Raw genomic sequence first — 18,286 nt, forward strand, 5'->3', positions numbered from 1 at the left:
AGCTGTGTAGTAGGCATTAAAATCAGGTAGGGCGAGTCCTCCAATTGTGTCCTTCTTCTTGAGGAGTTCTCTGCTAATTCTGGGTTTCTTCCCTCTCCATATGAAGTTGGTGGTCAGTTTTTCCAATTCTTTGAAGAAGGTTGATGGTAATTGGATTGGTATAGCATTGAACTTGTAGAGTGCTTTAGGAAGAACTGTCATCTTTACTATGTTCAGCCTACCTAACCATGAGCAGGGGAGCTTCATCCATTTGTGAAGGTCACTTTTGGTTTCCTGTAATAGGGTTTTATAATTATGCTTATATAGGTCTTTAGTATTTTTTGTTAAGTATATTCCTAGGTATTTCAGTTTGTTCTTGGCTACTGTGAAGGGTACTTCCCTCTTAATCGCCTCTTCCATGGCCCTGTTCGATGTGTATAGAAACCCTACCGACTTCTGTTTATTGATCTTGTATCCTGCTACTCTTCCGTATTCCTCTATTGCTGTAAGTATTCCAACTGTGGAGTTTTGGGGGTCTTCAATGTATAGGATCATGTCATCTGCAAATAACGATAGTTTCACCTCCTCCTCTCCCAACTGGATCCCTTTGATGTCCTTCCGCTGTCTTATGTTGTTAGCCAGAACCTCCAAAACGATATTGAATAGAAGAGGGGACAGGGGGCATCCTTGTCTTGTACCCTTTTTCAGTGGTATTGTTCTTGTCTTTTCTCCATTGACTATGATGTTGGCTGTTGGTCTTTCATAGATAGCTTGTATGAGCTTGAGGAACTTACCTTCCAATCCTATCTTCATGAGTGTTTTGATTAGGAATGGATGCTGGATGTTGTCAAATGCTTTTTCTGCATCTATGGATATTATCATATGGTTTTTATCCTTTTTCTTCTCGATGTGGTGTATGATATTGATGGATTTTCGGATGTTAAACCATCCCTGCATCGCTGGGATGAATCCTACTTGGTCGTGGTGAATGATATGTTTGATGTTCCTTTGTATTCTATTGGCCAATATTTTGTTAAGGATTTTTGCATCTATGTTCATTAGAGATATTGGTCTATAATTCTCTACACTTGTGGGGTCTTTTCCCTGTTTGGGTATCAAAGTAATGCTGGCTTCGTAAAATGAGTTTGGGAGCTTGCCGTTCTTTTCTATGTTATGGAATACTTTGTGGAGGATCGGTGTCAGCTCTTCCCTGAATGTTTGGTAAAATTCTGCTGTGTAGCCATCTGGCCCTGGGGCCTTTTTCCTTGGTAGGTTTTTGATGACACTCTCTATTTCTTCCTTCGCTATGGGTTTGTTGAGGTTCTTGATCTCTGTCTCAGATAATCTAGGGATAGATTGTTTTTCTAAATATTTATCCATGTCTTCCAGGTTTCTGAATTCATTAGAATACAAACCTTCATAGTACTTTGTGATTATCCTTTTTATCTCATTGGGGTCTGTTGTTATTGCCCCCGATTCATCCCTCATCCTGGCTATTGATGATTGTTCCTTTCTATCTTTGGTAAGCTTTGCCAGGGGAGTGTCAATTTTATTAATTCGTTCATAAAACCAGCTTCTAGTTGCGTTAATCCTTTGCATTGTTCTTTTGTCTTCCCACTGGTTTAACTCCGCCCTGATTTTTATTATTTCTTTTCTCTTGCTATTGGAGGGGTAGTTCTGTTGACTCTGTTCTAGTTGTTGGAGGTTTTGTGTTAACATATCTGTCATACGCCTTTCTTCTTTTTTCATGTATGCATTCAGTGATACCAAGCTACCTCTGATAACTGCCTTTGCAGTGTCCCATAAGTTTTGATATGTTGTATGCTCGTTCTCATTAGTTTCTAGAAATTTCCTGATATCCTCTCTGATCTGGACCTTAACCCATTCATGTCGCAGGAGATCGTTGTTTATTCTCCAATTGGTGGCCCTTGCTTTTCTGGGTGCCCTTCTATTAATCTCCAGCTTTATGGCATGGTGGTCTGAGAAAGACGTCTGGATAATATCTATGTGTTTGAATTTACTCAGGCTGGCCTTGTGCCCCAGCATGTGATCTATTCTTGAGAAAGATCCGTGTGGATTGGAGAAGAATGTGAAACCTTTTGCTTTTGGATGAAAGGCTCTATAGATGTCTATCAGGCCCTGTTGCCTAATTACATTGTTTAGCTCTCTGGCCTCTTTGCTGAGCTTCTTTCCCTGTGACCTGTCTTTCTCTGATAGTGGAGTGTTGAAGTCCCCCACTATTATTGTTGTTTCCGTGATTTCTTCTGTCATTTTTTTAATAGTTTGTTTGACGAAATTTGCCGCACCATTATTAGGTGCGTAAATATTCAGTATGCTTATTGCTTCCTGGTTTACTGAGCCTTTGAGCATTATGTAATGTCCCTCTTTGTCTCTTTTTATGTTTTGGATCTTGAGATCCATTTTGTCGGAGATTAAGATAGCCACTCCTGCCTTCTTGGAGTTACCATTTGCTTGGTAAACTTTCTGCCAGCCCTTTATTCTCAGCATATGCTTGTCTGCTTGCTTAAGGTGTGTCTCTTGCAGGCATCAGATTGATGGGTTATGTTTTCTAATCCAATCCTCCAGCCTCTTTCTTTTAACATATGAATTGAGCCCATTTGTATTCAAAGTGATTATTACAATCTCTGGCTTCATGGTTGCCATATTCTGTTTTGTGTTTTGGGTCTTTGCCTATCTTCCTTCATATCAGTGTACTGCGTTTGAGTGGAGGGTTTCTATCCTGTCCTCTTTTCCATCTGAGACCGTGTTGTCCTGGTACATGTTGCTGGCATGTTGGCTTCTAGATGGAGATGGGCTATATGGTGGTCTCCTGGTGGTTCTAGTTGGAGCTTGATCTTCTGGCCATAGTGAGTCAGCCAGTATGTTCTGCAGGGTCGGGTGACTTGCAGTATATTTTTTGAGTTCTTCCTTGTCCTGGAAGACCCTTATCTTACCCTCTATCTTAATGGATAACTTGGCAGGGTATAGGATTCTGGGGGAGGCATTTTCATCTTTCAGTTTTTGGAAGATGCTGCTCCATTCTCTCCTCCTCTTCATGGTTTCTACTGATAAGTCTGAGCATAACCTTACCTGCGCTCCTTTGTATGTGACTGTCTTCCTTTCTCTTGATGCTCGTAGAATTTTCTCTTTTTCCTCTAAGTTGGATAATTTTACAATTATATGCCTTGGCGTGTTCTTCTTGGTGTTTAGCTTAGCCGGCGTCCTCTCTGCTTCCTGTATGAGAGTCGGATTCTCCTTTGTTAGGTTGGGGAAATTTTCTTCCAGGAATTCCTTTGCTATCTTGGCGGTCGATTTGTGTGTTATGTTGTGTTCCGGTAGACCGATTATTCGAATATTATTCCTCTTCATAGCATCTGTCATTGATCTCAGGCTGTATTCTGTTTCTTTAATTTTCCTATCTGATTGTTTTTCTCGCTTGCTTCGTTTGGTTTGAGCGTCCTCGAGTTCACTGATACGGTTCTCAGCCTCCTCAAGCCTAGATATAGCTTCTGTGACCTTTTGTGTGGCCTCTGCTACCTCCTCTGTTAGTTTCTGCAGTTCCTTTTGGTGGATAGTATTCATCCCCTCTATTGTGGACTTCATCCCCTCTATTGTGCATTTCATCCCTTCTATCGTTGCATCCTTATTTTGGTTTGCTTCTCTTAGCTCCTGTATTACTGCAAGCAGAGTTCTGAAGATTTCCTTTTGTGGCTGATCTATATCTGTTTCTTCTATGAGTGACGTTAGGTCTGTTAAAGTGCCTCGTTTTTCTGATTTTTTTGTTGGGAGTGATGTGGTCTGTTGATTTTTCCTTGATCCTTTAATAGGCCCCATGCTTCTGGGAGACAGGAGTAACCTTATTGTGTGGAGGCTCAGGCCACTGTGCCGTCTCCTGGGGTGGCTGGGGCGGGCTGCGGCAGGCTTAGGGCTGGCACTGGGGACCCAACAGGGCCCCAGGTGGTGAGAGCTGGCTGGAGCTCACTGATGGCTCCTCAGGGACTGCAAAGCCGAGACCCAGGCTCCACTGCAGGTGGAGTGTTTGATCTGCCCGGGCTGTGAGCGGGCGCGGGGAGGCCCCTTGGATAGCTGCGCAGGCAGCTGCGGGACACTGCAGGGAACAATGGTGTTCGCTCTCTGCCCTTTTCGGGCTACCATTTTCAGTATAAGGTGATATATCTATTTTTTTATCTGCATCTTCTGTATGACTAATGATCATGAACATTTTTTGATGTGTCTATTTGACATTTGGGAGCCTATTTTTGTTAACTGTCTATGTATAACTTTTTACTGCCTTTATAGTTGAGTTATTGGGTTTTTCCTTATTGAAGTCTTGCATCATTTTATATATTTTAGAGTTATGTAATTGTCCCTTATGTCATTGCTCATGATTTTCCAGTCCAGGAAATAATTGTTAATTATCTTATTGTATTATTTTGATGTACATATGGGTCTCATTATACATAGGATTAGTCAGTTATTTTGCTTCTCTTGTGTGCACGTCCTCTGCTGGGTTTGAAACATTGTATGCCCTGCATTTGGGCCCTTAAGTATGTAACTGTTTTCCTATTGGTGATCTTAATGGGTCTGTATATGGATTTAGGTCTTTGATCCAACTTGACTTCAGTTTTGTTCATGGGAAGTCATATGGGTCCTGTGTAATTCTTCAGGCGATTGAGGTCCAATTTTGCCATCACCATTTGTTGAAGAGAATGGTTTTGAATATCAGTTGCCTATAGGTGGCTGAATTTATTTGTGAGTAGCCTATGCTTTTTTACTGGTCAATGTACCTGTGACTTTACCAGTACTATGCTGTTTTGGCTAATGTGGCTATGTAATAGGTTTTGAGATTGGGTAATGTGAGGTCTCTTACTTTGTTCTTCTTTTGATGTTTTTTGCTTATCCTGGGTCTCTTCTCCCTTCATATGAAGTTATTAATTATTTTTAACACTTATTTATGGGATGAAGTTATTTGGATCAGTATTGAATCATATTTAAAAATTGCTTTGGTAATACTGATATTTACATAGTGAGCCTTCCTATCATGAACATGGGATAGTCTTCCATTTGTGTAGGCCTCTTTCGGTTTCTTATTGTTAGGTGCCATCGAGTGGGGTTCTGCCTCACAGTGACCCTCTGTACAACAGTATGAAGTGCTGCTCAGTCCTGTGCCATTCTCACTGAGGAAGGGTCAAAGTGCTGCTCTGGAGAAGACAAAGCACAGCTCTGGTGACAAAGAAACCTGTGGGATGTAAAAAGTCCCACTTTTAACCCCCTTCCCCTTCCACTTCTGTAACCCACTTTACTATCTATTGGCCAGCCAACCCCTGACAGCCTGGTGTAGCTGCTCATTTCTGCTTCTGTGTATTCCTGCTTGATGGCTCACTGTCCACCCACAGACAACGCCGTGAATCAACTCCCCTTTCACATATCATGCAATTCATTAGTTCAGTTGTATCAAGAGTTGTACAGTCCTTACCTCAGTCCATTTTAGAACATTTTCTTCTTCCTTGTACTCATTAATGTAATTTTTTTCATTGTGGTAAAATATACACAACAAAACATCCTCCAATTCAACACCTTCTGTGTTTATAATTCAGCACCATTGTTTTTACTCTGGTGTGCAACCATTATTGATATCCTTTGCCAAATTTTCCCATCACTATTAATATACGCTCAATGCCCCCTTAGCAAAAACTCTTTGTCCTTCACCCATGGTAATGATTGGTCAAATTTGGTTACTTTCTTTTTTTTTAAAGTAATTTTCTTGATATAAAATTCACATACCATCCACTTCCTTAGTTAAATCACTTTTTAAAAACAGCTTTATTTACATCATCACAACTCAGTTCCAGTGGTCCTTAAAACTCCTTCATTCATATTTTGCTCACCAGTGACTGTACATTCTCCATCTCGTGTTCCTGATAAACCATTTCATCAGTTAGTGTCTCTATGTGTCCATTTCTGTGCTTCATAAACTGGGAAACCTAACATAAATGATAACAAACAAAACAGAAAGAAGAAAATAATAATAATATAAAGATAAAAATAAAATGTAATAAATAAAAGTCTACCAAAAATATTTTTAAAAAACAGAGAAGAAATTTCTCTCGTGGAAAAAAATATAAGAATATTTAACCCTAGAGCAAATTCAGATTGGGTCAAGACAGAAGTGAAGTGACCTAGTATCTCATTCCATGACTCAATCCATTATAATCTAGTTTATAATAGTCTGTGCATGATACTAAAGCTGAAATACTTTTTTTAGGGAAAAGAAATTAAAATAGGGAAAATTAACATTATTTATTATTTTGTCTTAAATATAACTAATATTTAAAACAGTAACAAATTTGTATACTTATCTATTATATTCAAGTGATTTTGTTTAAAAAGGGACAGAAGATAGGGAAGGAAGAATTGGAAATATGTTTTTAAAATATCCTTATGTACAAAGGAAGGAGCATATTACGGACTGAACATAAAATATGATTATTAAAATTCCATGTCATAAAACATAGGATAGTAAAAGTTCATGCAAGAAGAATTTAATAATTCAATTAATGTAATGTATATAGTATTTTTAAAATACTAATTCAAGGCAAGAATTAAAACAAAAAACTAAATCTGATAAACAGAAAACTACTAGTAAAGGAAACTTGCTAGTAATGTGTTCAGTTTTAATACAAAATGTTCAATGTGGTTAATTTAAGTCTGAGTACTAATTTGAGTGGGAGACATTTCCTTTGAAGCAAATACCTGTAACTCCTGTGTGGGAACAGTGTGTGACTGTCGTAGGGCAGGGGCACACCTGGGTAAAAGACAATCCTGTCTGAGGGGAGAAAGAGTCAATTTGGCACAGTCTAAGACTCTTTGTTCTTTTTGAGAAATTATCTCAATCACCTAGCTGATGAGAATCCTCAGGTATTCTGTTTATCAATAGGAAAGGGTCGCATGTCATGTAGGTAAAATGTATAAGAACAATCACTCACCTTGAAGCACACTGGTGCCGAGACAATTCCAACTCACAGTGACCCAATAAGGTGGAGTAGAGCTACTCCACAGTGCTTTAGAGACTGCGAATATGTGTGGAAGCAGACAGCCTCAGCACTCTCCTGCAAAGTGGCTGGTGGGTTTGAACCAACTACCTTGGCATTAGTAACTGAACACTTAAGCCATTGCATCACTATGGCTACTAAGAATGTTTTCAGTCATTGGAAAATTCTCATCTGTATGCAGAAAATATCACTTCCTCCTTCTAAGACTGCAATAATGATCAATAAAAGCCATAAAGAAAACGCAACAAAAAAGTGCCCCTGGGGACAACTGACAACAAGGTGACAGGAGAAAAATCATAAGATAATATTGGCTGCACATATTCAGATGAATGTACAAATTAAATAGGAAAAATTTAAAAGACAAAAAGCCTAACTTCCTCACAAAACTCAAATCAGACACCAGATTATAGCTATATCGGTGAGAATATGATAACATATTAAATGTCTTTGCCATTAGGTAATTGTAAAGCACAACAGTGAGATACCATAGTTTTGAAATGAATGAATCAAGCAACAATAAAGGGCAACCTAATAATATCGTATGTTGTTTAGTGTTTTGATAGTTGTATAAATGACAAAAGCTCAGAGAGTTGTTCTCTAAAATCTGGTCAGGAATGTGCACCAGCTGTTTACATTTTATTTTTGTGTTTTAATGCACTATGGTCTTAAATAAATGGTAATATCAGTTTGATGATTTCCAAAGTATCTGTTGAGGAGTGTTACAGTTAGGTTTTGCGTGAACTTGGCTGGGGTAGTGTTCGTAGTGGTTTGGTAGTTGGCACCTAGTAAGTCCTCATCATGTGAATGAACACAATTTAGTCAATTCCATAATGGGGTCCGCTGTGAGTAGCCAAGCAGTTGCATGATCAAGGTGGAGTGTAACTCCCGTACTCAGCACACAGCTCTGAAGCAACTGGGGGAAAAAAAAGATTCCGCGTGTTTGTGGCCTAATTCCCTTATAAACAGACTGGTAGGGAAACTTGATAGATTCTTTCTGGGTTTGCATCCTGCATCTGGCCTCTTCAATCTCTAGTTCTTTGAATTTAACTGGAGGCTTGAAATAGCCCCCGCCAATTCTGAGAGTCCACAGTGGCCTGTCGTCTGACATGTGATCTGACCTTGGAGTGGTATACCTCTTCAATAACAAGGCTGACTTGTTATCCACCTGCCTTTTTATTCACCTGCCTTTGAAACTGCCATCAAGGTGTGCTCCAGCCTATTGTAGGTTTATCAGCCCCGAAGCTACACAAGTCAGGAGCTTCCTAACTGAGACTCAAGGACGTAGAATCAGAATGATGTGCCCACTTCTGCAACTGCATGAGCGATTCTCTTTATCCATCTATCCATCTTTGGTTTTGTTTTTCTAGTGAACTTATTCTTACATAGATGTTGAATGTTACTGCACTCGATTTATCATTCAGTTTTAGAAATGACAAGATTTAGAATCACTGAGTTTTATAGTAAATACCATGACATGCTCCTCCATTTATTTCTGGTATATTTCATTTACCTCAATCATATTTCAAATTTTATGTGGAGTTTTAAATATTAATAGCATGTAATTTATTATGCATTTCATTCTTTGAAACATGTAATCATGCTTTTTTTTATTTCAGTAATTTTTTTCAAAAACCATTTTGCAGGTCCTCATGCAGATATCATATCATCCCATAGTTCAACCACATCAAGACAAGAGTGTGCATTTGCTACCACAATCCGTTTCAAAACATTTTCTTCCTTCCTGAATTCTTGGATATCAACTCCCCTTTACTCTGTCTGTCCCTCGAGCCCCCGACCCCACTATATCCTTCAGGAATGCTTATTTTACTTGCTGTCTCTATAGTTTCATCAGTCCTGGGTTTCATATACTGAAAAATCAGAAAAATATATATATAATGGAAATTCAGTAGGGTTACCACCAAAAACAATATACATCTGAGTATAGAATACCCAATAGGAAACACAGAGAGAGGCAGGGAGAGAGAGAATGCTGAAAGCCACATCAGGCCCAACATGCATCAGTGAGGGGTTAACTGAAAAGGTTTTAACCATTCATGTCAGGTTTATCATTTTGATCTACTATAGTCATCTCTCCAGTGAAATCTGATTAGTAACCAGGCGGAGCCCACTCCTCTATTATGGACAGAGGGAAATCACCGCAGGTTTATTTCCTCCGTAGATCTCACAAATGTATCTTGCGTCTTCCATTCTTCCTAAAGTTTAGAATGGCGTTATTATTTATTTCCTTTGGATCTGGTGGTCTTAGAAAGGGACAATAGTATTTCTACTTTTTCCCTTCTTTCTTCTGTGACCACAGTGATGTTCCATCAGGATAATGTGGGTTTTCTTGCTCGTTCCTCAGATAGATTCATTTTTCCTTAATGCTTGGAAACTTGACTTGTATTCATGCTGAAAGCTGCTCAGGTCTCATTTAAAATCAGCTAAGGTAAGCTTTAATCATATGCCATGAAGTGTGACAATTTTATTTTCTCTCTCTTTCCTCAGACATATTATCATTTATTTCCTTAATATAATAAAAGCTGGTGTGGATTATTGCTAAAAGCTGAAGCTGTTCTTGTCTCATTTAAAATCACTGAGGTAAACTTTAATATTATCACATGAATTGTGATGATTTTATTTGTATATAGTCTTTATTATTTATCTGTTACACATTTTCTGGTTATTGATAACTATGTAGCTTTCATTTTAAAAGTGTGATGTGTTTATTGAATTTCTGAAGTCAGGAGTGGATGAAATCCAACCTCAGTCACCAAAACGCTCTGTTCCATCAGACACACACTAGGAAGTGGCCTGCTGGAAGACTAGTGGTAGCTCCCAGATTTCTGTGAAGCAGCAGGAGCCCAGAGATGCAAACTGTCCTGCTGGGCAGAGGCCTGGGTGTGGTGTCTGAGAGGTGTGCTGGGGGCAGTCTGGTCAGGAATGATGCCTCTGTCCACTTCCATAAGTGAATTCTCATTGATGCTGAGAGACCGCAGTGTGGAATCTGAACCCTGCCATTCCCTGCTTTTGTTCAAGGATCCCCCAGATGCCCACCCAACAAATCCCCCAGTTATACTGTCAATCTCTTACCAAATTTGTTCTAGATCATGTGTTCCATGGAGTGGAAGCTCTTCTTAGTTTTTCCCTGTGATCTGTTAGCTCAGGCACAGAGAGAGGGGCAGCAACACTGAAGGTGCAGACCTAAATTGGGAACAAGAAGGGGATCTATAATTAGGAAAACATAAAATATTGGAAACAGGATTTGATTTTAAAACCTCATCCAGAAAGGAATACAATAACCCATATAATCAGACATTATTAAAACATACTGGGAGAAAATCTAAACATCACATATAACCAATAAGGGACATTGCTGAAAAGCAAACAGACAAGATATAGCACCAGAAAAGTCATACATATGGAGGGAAACATGATGTGATAAGATCTTCAGCATTACTTGTCATTAGAGAATCGTAAGATTAAACAATGAGATACCCTCACATACTGTTTGAAATCAACACACACACAAACCCCACAACAAAACAGTCAACTGAGAAGTAGATGCAACAAAGACTGATCATATCTAATGTTGCTCATTGTTTTATAGTTGTCTGAAAGCCACAAGCATGGTGTTGTACTTGAGAATCTGGTCAAGAATATACATTAGCTTTATTTATTGTTTATTTTTAATCTACAATGATCCCAACTAAATTTTAGTATCATTATGATGATTTCTGAAAATTTCTGTTATCAAATTGATTGGTAATGGATTGAATTGTGACTAAAACTTAAAAGTTGAAACATTTGGAAATATTTCCACCCTAATATCTAGTAAAACAATATGCTGACAACCTTTGGATTCAGTGACCTTAGTATAGTACGAACTTTGTGTCCACTGTTCACTTAGTTTTTCATTTGTGAATGCAATAATATCTCATCAGAATCATAAGTGTTTTATGTGTATTTCCTCTGATACAAGTTCATTTGCTCTTCCTTGTTACATGGGAATTTTTATTGGACTCAATAATGGAATCATTGACTATTTACCATTGTTTATACTAAACCCCCAACTCCCTTCTCTTGAGTCCATTCTCTGTCTTCACCGTCCTGCAGGGTAGAGCACAGCGGGCCCTGTGGGTTGAGAGGCTGTGGTGCTCTACTACCTGCTGAGCCCGCAGTTAGCAGCCCGACCTAAACCCACTGTGTCACCATGGCTCCTTAGGTCATTATAGTCATTATTATTTATTTCTTACACTTGGCCTCGGTTTTCTGGTATCCCTATAGATTTTATAATAATTAGAAATGGCACATGTATTGAATTTTAAATCATTTTAATACTTCTAAATAAAATAAAAATAATATGCCGTAAGATATTATAATGGTGATTTAGGCAGTTACATTTACTTACAAAATTACTTTCAGTTTTCTACCCCTCACTGCATTAGAGATGTTGGTAGGTGCTGTTGAGTCAGTGCTTACTCATAGCGACTCTGTATAAAACCGAACAATAACAATAATGCCCAGGTCCTGCACCATCCTCACTCTCCTCCCATGTGTGAGACCCTTTTAGCAGCCACTGACTACTCTCACCTGATTGAGGGTGCTCCAGCACAATGGGACATTCTTCCCTAGGGACTTGTCTCCCTGACAACATACTCAAACTACGTGAGAAGTGTCATCTCCACTGCAAGCCAGCATTCTGAGACACTAATTTGAAATGTCAGCTCTGGTAACACACTTGCCATTTTATAGGAATCAAACTTGCCCTTCCAATGAGTGTTCCCTTCAATGAGTGATCTCAGAACAAAGTCCTACAGTCATTCCAGGACATTCCATTTGACCTTGTCTCACATGCCAGGGGTCTCCCTGTGCCCAGAACATTTATTTCTGCATAAATGGAGACAATGGGCCTCATCATTATGGGCATGGCACAACGTTGACACCAGAAGTCAAAACAATTATTTTCTGAGACAGAGCTCATCAGTCACTCACTCCTCACAGAGTCAAGGAGTGATGCAGAGTGGCAGCTCAGTGCTCTGCACTGTTAGACCAATGCACCGTTTGAGCTCACGATATTTAAAACCATGAATTGTACCCGTGAGTATGTACATGCCTGTTTTTTCTTGCAATATAAACAGTTTTCCAGTGGCAAGTAGGATGAGAATGACTATGGTGTTCTGTTTGTCAAAAAATAAAAATATGTAATAAAGAAGATAGTAAAGGGTCATGGTGATTTTGATATTTCTACTTCAAACAGAAAATGTTAGTTGCTCCTTTCAAGCCTGCATTGAGAAGGAGAAAATTTAGACTGAAAAAAAAAATAAATGAAAAGGCAAAATTGTCCCTGGGGATGCTGAGCTAACAGAGGAAGCCTTAATTCCAACTGGACATCCTGTCGTCCATCTATGCCTGTCTGGGGTTGGCTGTCTGTGCTCTGTGGGTCCTGCATGCCCCCTGCTGCCCATTGTCTCCCCTGCAGGGAGGTTTGTGTCTGGGTTCAGCACACTGACTTCCCCTCTCTGTGTGTTTCCCTTGCACAGTAATACATGGCTGTGTCCTAAGCAGTCACGGAGCTCAGCTGCAGGGAGAACTGATTCTTCGATGTGTCTCTGGTGAGGGAGTGTCGGCTTTGGAAGGACGAGTTATAATATGTATCACCATCGTACCACATAACTCCCATTCACTGCAGCCCCTTTCCTGTGGACTAGCGGATCCAGTGCCAGCAGTAACCACTGCTTGTAATGGAGAAACCAGAGACAGTGCAGGTGAGGGACAGCTTCTGGGAGGGTTGCACCAATCCTGGGCCTGACTCCTGAAGCTGCACCTGGCACAGGACACGTGCAAATGAAGGTAATTGATCTCCGTCAGTCACCTGGAGTCAAAACCATCCCCAGGTTCCGCATTGATATCTGAGATCTTCACCTTGGGGAACTGTCACAGGGCACAGGAGAACGCATAGCAATAGCATCGTTAGCCCACAGCTGTGCTTTCCCAAGGGACCCACAGCCCTGTCAGAAGAGAACTGATAGCCTTTAGTGCCCATGGCTGGTATTTTAACCTAGTGCCTGAAGAATGATTTGCATAAGAGGGAGCGTGTTCTTATAAATAGAGGCTCCTTTGTTTCTTCTGAGCCATTGTAGGGGAATTCTTCTTTTGAACCCTTCTGTGTGTTAGTCTGCAATGAGAAAGCACTTTTCCTAGGAGGTGTCTGTGAATGGTCAAAGGACAGCCCAGCATTTCTGAGCCCAGAATTCTCTCCCTCCAGCCCTTCATTGCTCCTGCCCTGACTGAGGCTCCCGTATATCCTGTGCGTCAGAGACTGGGCAGTACAGAGTTCCTTGAAACCATCAGGTCCACCCCACAGTGTCTCCATTACCTCATGCTCTCCAAAACACACTTCTTTTTTATACACTGATGCCACTTAGTTACCTCCTCAAAGTCCTTAGTAATTTTCATCTTTTAGAAGAATTAATACCAGACCCGTCCCAAGGAGTTGGGGATTGATGATGCCTCAGATATCTAACTCTTCCATGATGCCATACAGTGCCCTTTTCCACCCACTCCTCCCTTGAGTATATTTCCTCATGTTTCTGGGCTCTGTGAATTGTGGCAATGTCCAACAGAAACTCATGAATACTTGAGGAAATGGATCACGTGGTGGTGGGTGCCCTTCAGACCATATTCCTAAGGTTAGGCAGCAGTAAGCTGGGGCCAGAGGCTGTCCTTCGCTTCTGTCTCTGTATTTTATTAATGCTCAGATGCCCTGGGCCTGTGGCAGGATGTCTCCAGTAGGCATTGGTCTCCTACTAATGGTAATCAACCAGGTCTTTCCCCACCTTAGCCAAGATCCTCACAATCCCCACCGCTCTTACAAGCAACACCATCACTGCATCACAGTCCTGATGGCTAAAGAAAACCTTAATGTAAATAAAGTGATTCACGTGCCATTGTGTTTTAGGAAAGAAGTTGCCAACTAGAAAAGTTGGTCCCTAGCCAAGACAAGGTTTTAACTCTGTACTCTCTAAGAAATGAAAGATTCTGAAGAGAGACCCCTTTGTTGGGCAGAGAATGTTCAGAAAAGTGCAAACCAGTCAGGTGTCATGACTTCACGTGTAGACATCCATCAGAGAAGGGAGGGGTAAAGAGTTGTATAATAGGGCAAACTAAGAATAAGATCCAAAAACAGTATTTCAGATCCTAAACCAAAACACACCGGGTTGAGACAGAAAGGCACTCTGCATTAAATGAGGTCCATTCCGGTCCTAAAATTTTAGGAAGGAGCATAGTCAGTTTTAACTATTCTTTACCCAGGGGACTCTGGCTCACCTGAAATTTGAGCATTTACAACCCAAGTCTGCCTCTCTATTTGTGCTTTAGGTGTGACCCCTTGATAACTACAGGGATCTCAACCTTGAATTTATTACCCAACTCACAGATTGTCTGATTTTGGAATTATTTGCATATTATTGACTATGAACTCGGTAGTACTATCCTTACACATGCATTTTTAATGTTCAATTCCCATTAAGATGTCTTTCTCATCTATATCGATCATGACAAGTATTTTTTCCAGTCTTGAAGTTGACACTGCTCATTTACTGAATAATTAAACTGTCAGTGTATCTGGCAATTAATGTCTATTTTACCATTGTGGAAATCCATGAACAAGGTGGTGGTCACCTGAGTTTTTCTGAGCCAGTATTTGCTGGGGAGAATAAGCAAAAGCTTTGCAAAAAAAAAAAAAAAAAACACAAAAATTCATGAGGTTCACAAAAATTCAAGATTTCAAGCAAATGATACAATATTTTTCAGTTGAAGATCATTGGAGTCATTCAGTTTCCACATAGACTTGGATGGCATTACGTGAACCTGGTCATTCTAGCACACACTCATAACATCTATTGCTGGTGGTTGGCAGGGCAATTTAAGGATCACACTGTGATGTAGCTGCACACTTGACCAGGTCACCTCCATCTCTTTTCCGTATCCCCATTATTGAACTAGAAGGTTATGTTATCAATGTTGAGGCTGTCCATTTGAAGATGCAAAATGTTCTTGGCTTTATCTCTGGTGACTTTCAATCAGGTATTCACAGTGTATAGGTAGGATATGGAGTAAGTACCAGCAACTATTACTCACGCCAGACCCTTCATGGAATTGGCTGCTGACATCCATGCCAGGTCAGGGAAGGGAGGAGGTGTTGGCCAACCCAAGGACAAGGGAAAAACAAGTGGTTCAAAACCAGTGGAGGGAGGGGCTGGGAGGACTGGTAGGGAGTGACCAAGGGCAAGGTAACAGAGGAATTACTGAAACCAGATTGAAGTCTGAACATGCTAGTGGGACAGGAGGAAAGCATAAGGAAATAAGGAAAGGAGTAGGAGGCAAAGGACATACATAGAAGCCTAAATACAGACATGTACATATGTAAATATATTTATGATTATGGGGGAAATAGACCTATGTGTATATATTTATAGGTTCAGCAGTAGGGTAGCAGGTGGACATTGGGCCTCCTCACATGCACTCCCTCAATACAATAGCACCTTATTCAGCTAAACGGTCATTCCATGATACTCACCTTCCCGACATGATCGCTGAAGATAGCCATGTGAATAAGCAAACGTGGTGAGGAAAGCTGATGGTGCCAGCTATCAAAAAAATACAGCGTCTGGGGTCTTAAAGGCTTGAAGGCAAACAAGCGGCCATCTAGCTCGGAAGCAACGAAGCCCACAGAGAAGCACACAAGCCTAAGTAAACACGAGGTGTTGAAGGGATCAGGTGGCAGAGACCAAAGAACAAAAACCATCATTCTGTGATCACCTTCCCCATGGTGAAGATGAATGTGTGCATAAGCAAGTGTGGTGAAGAAGGCTGATGGTGCCTGGCTATTGAGAGATATGGTGTCTGGCGACTTAAAGGCTTGAAAGTAAACAAGCAGCCATCTAGCCCAGAAGCAGCAAAGCCCACGTGGAAGCAGCACACCAACATGTGTGATCATAAAGGGCCGAGGAGACCAGGTTTCAAGCAACAAAGGCGGCGGGGGTGGGAGGGGGGGGAATATGGTGAATGAGCGAAATGCATGATGGGGACCCAATGCCCATCTGTAAACAACTGGTCATCCCTTGCAGAGCGGTAGTGGGGAGGAGATGAGTCACTCTGGGTTCAATGTAGCAATAATGAAACTCACAACCTTCCTCTAGTTCTTAAACGCTTCCTCCCCCCAACTCTCATGATCCCAATTCTACCTTGCAAACCTGGTTAGACCAGAGGATGCACACCAGTACAGTTGGGATCTGGAAACACAGGGAATCTAGGACAGATGAACCCCTCAGGACCAACAGTGAGAGTAGCGATACCGTGAGGGAAGGGGTAGGCAGAAAGGGGGAACCTATCTCAGGAATCTACATATAACCTCCTCTCTGGGGGATGGGCAACAGGAAAGTGGGTGAAGGGAGACGCCGGGCAATGTAAGATAAGATAAAATAATAATTTATAAATTATTAAGGGTTCATGAGTGAGAGGGGAACAAGGAGGGAAAAAAGGAAAATGAACTGATTCCAGGAACCCAAGCGGAAGGCAAATTTTGAGAATGATGAGAACAACGAATGTATAAGGGTGCTTTACTCAATTGATGTATGTATGGATTGTGATAATAGTTGTATGAGCCCCAATAAAATGATTTAAAAATAAAAGAATGCTGCAGTCAGAAGATCAGTTAATCACTTCTCGCTTTAGCAGAGCTCCAGACAAAACTTACATTCATCAAATATAATAATCCTGGAATCCACGTGGGAGGGCTGAAAAGGGAAGTGCAGGTTTGTTTTTCCCCCTTGTAAGAGGAATGCACCCCACAATCTCCCCCACCCCTTTGTTGTGTTGTTCTTCCTGAGGGCTTCTCCAAATGAAATCAGGTTATGGGTTCCTATCCTCACATCCGAGTCAGCGTCAACGTATGTGTGTTTGAGATGATAGATGATTTCCTTGCATGTACACTTTTGTTTGTGCATTCCCCATCATGGGGGGTGGGGAAGGGGGAGACATTAACATAAAACCACAGGAACCAAATAGTTACCATAATATATTTAGAACAGGATCTTAGCTCACTGTGTTGGTCTGGGGAGCCCAGAAAAACAAATCCACAGAAACTCATACATGTCTAAGAGAGTTTTATATAAAGGGTAAGTGTTCATTAAGAAAGTATCCCAATCAGTGCTGTCCAAGCCCTTAAATCCAACATTAGCCCACATGTCTGACTGATGTACAAAGTCCTCCTCAATCTCACAAAACACACACAATGACTGAATGCAGGAGGAAAGCAGAATCAGTGGTGTAAGCATCTCAGTGTTGGCAGGGGTCTCCACGCGGCTTCTCCAGGACTTAGAGCTGCATCAGGGTAGGTCCACGTGGCTTCTCAGGGATTTCTCTCAGGAAGTGAGCCTTGCTAGCCGAGGCAGAGAACTAGCTAAAGCAGCGACACACTGGTCCGACCACCAAAGAACAAGAGATAGGACAGACGAGGTTTGCCACGCCATCTATCTCTCCACCCTTAAATTAAACTGCCCTTCAATTAATCCCACCTGTGTGTTTTGACCAATAAACCTCTCACAAATATCACAAGACCAACGGAGCCCTGGTGGCATACTGGTTGAGAGAGGGCTGTGTCCCCGAGGTCTGCAGTTCCAAACAGCTAGCTGTTCCAATGGCGAAAGACAGTGCTCTCTCCTCCTGTGAAGAGTTTTCAGTGTCAGGATCCCACAGGAGCCGTTCCTCCTATAGGGTTGTCATGTCAGAATTCAATGCCTAGGAGTGAGCTTGAGGGTTTTTGAAAGCCAAAGGGGCTCTTTTTTTTTTTGCTCTCTTCATAAAGCTTCTCTGAGTAACAACAGACACATTGGCAGTGAATTTCTGCTAAGGGCCAGAGCCAGATAGATACCATAAATATTCAAAATGTCAAAACCTTCCGGTGTATATGGGATCCAGGTTGATGAAGCTATTTCTGGAAGGGTGTTGCTCATCCTCCTTCCCTTTCATGTTTTACTGTTATTGAAATCACTTGGGCTGGTGGCACAGTGGGTAATGTGTAATAGCTGTGGTTCTGTGTCGACTTGGCCAGGATTCTCAGAAGTTTAGGAATTACAAATGAGCCTAGGTGACAGGGTTTGATATAATGCCATCACTTCCATGAAGAGATTTGCTGTCAGCAGCCAAGGAGTGGGAGGTGTTACCCTGTTGGGTGTGGCTTTCCCCAGTATAAA

At 41.1% G+C, this 18,286-nt stretch overlaps 1 protein-coding gene and 1 long non-coding RNA gene across 25 annotated transcripts in view; one reads left to right on the forward strand and one right to left on the reverse strand.

Moving 5' to 3' along the window:
• The window catches only part of LOC142456657 (uncharacterized), a 91,852-nt gene that overhangs the window by 48,979 nt on the left and 24,587 nt on the right, over positions 1-18,286 (forward strand). For 6 of the 24 annotated variants that reach the window (XM_075557826.1, XM_075557825.1, XM_075557824.1 and 3 more), the window contains 2 exons: positions 9,537-9,629; positions 12,572-12,796. The exons of 17 other annotated variants lie outside the window; for them this stretch is intronic. The gene's annotated coding sequence lies outside the window, so the exon portion shown is untranslated. The remainder of the gene's footprint in view (positions 1-9,536; positions 9,630-12,571; positions 12,797-18,286) is intronic. One more of the 24 variants, XM_075557823.1, reaches the window with a different exon arrangement.
• Positions 3,912-18,286, reverse strand: part of LOC142456661 (uncharacterized) — a 75,093-nt gene continuing 60,718 nt past the window's right edge. The window contains exons 3-4 of the long non-coding RNA XR_012786079.1: positions 10,122-10,232; positions 3,912-5,963 (exon numbers count right to left, since the gene is read on the reverse strand). This is a non-coding gene — a long non-coding RNA (uncharacterized LOC142456661). The remainder of the gene's footprint in view (positions 5,964-10,121; positions 10,233-18,286) is intronic.

Source organism: Tenrec ecaudatus, chromosome 9, assembly GCF_050624435.1.
Source record: "Tenrec ecaudatus isolate mTenEca1 chromosome 9, mTenEca1.hap1, whole genome shotgun sequence".
Classification (NCBI taxonomy): domain Eukaryota; kingdom Metazoa; phylum Chordata; class Mammalia; order Afrosoricida; family Tenrecidae; genus Tenrec; species Tenrec ecaudatus.